The sequence below is a fragment of the Bos mutus genome, chromosome X (assembly GCF_027580195.1).
Source record: "Bos mutus isolate GX-2022 chromosome X, NWIPB_WYAK_1.1, whole genome shotgun sequence".
NCBI lineage: Eukaryota > Metazoa > Chordata > Mammalia > Artiodactyla > Bovidae > Bos > Bos mutus.
In genome coordinates, this window is record NC_091646.1 from 85,571,172 (window position 1) to 85,571,823 (window position 652).

The window sequence follows — 652 nt, forward strand, 5'->3', positions numbered from 1 at the left end:
CTGAACTGAACTGAACTGAACAAGTATGAAAGGGGAAATAACAATAACACAATAATAGTGGGAGGCTTTAATACGCCACTCAAACCTATGGATAGATCAACTAAACAGAAAATTAACAAGGAAACACAAACTTTAAATGATACAGTGGGGCCCACCCCAGGCTGACAGTGAGCCGAGGGGTTAAGATGCTGGCCAGGCCCTGGGCTTATGGAGCCATGAATGGGGCAGGATTGGGCCCTCTCTGGCAGGCACGAGTATCCCCCCTTATCTCCTTCAGCACAACCCACCACCTCCACAGCAAATTTCTTAGTAATGAAGAAAACTTGAAATTATTTGGGAAGTACAACAACCCAAATGGCCATGGGCACAATTATAAAGTTGTGGTGACAGTATATGGAGAGATTGATCCTGTTACAGGAATGGTCATGAATTTGACTGACCTCAAAGAGTATATGGAGAAGGCAATTATGAAGCCCCTTGATCATAAGAATCTGGATTTAGATGTGCTGTATTTTACAGACATTGTAAGCACAACAGAAAATGTAGCCGTATATATCTGGAAAACCTCCATAAATTTCTTCATGTGGAAGTTCTTTATAAAGTAAAAGTATATGAAACTGACAATAATATTGTAGTCTGTAAAGGAGAATAA

The 652-nt window shown here is 40.5% G+C and overlaps 1 pseudogene; it reads left to right on the forward strand.

Moving 5' to 3' along the window:
- Positions 1-215: 215 nt before the first annotated feature.
- LOC138986420 (6-pyruvoyl tetrahydrobiopterin synthase pseudogene) lies at positions 216-652 on the forward strand (annotated as a pseudogene).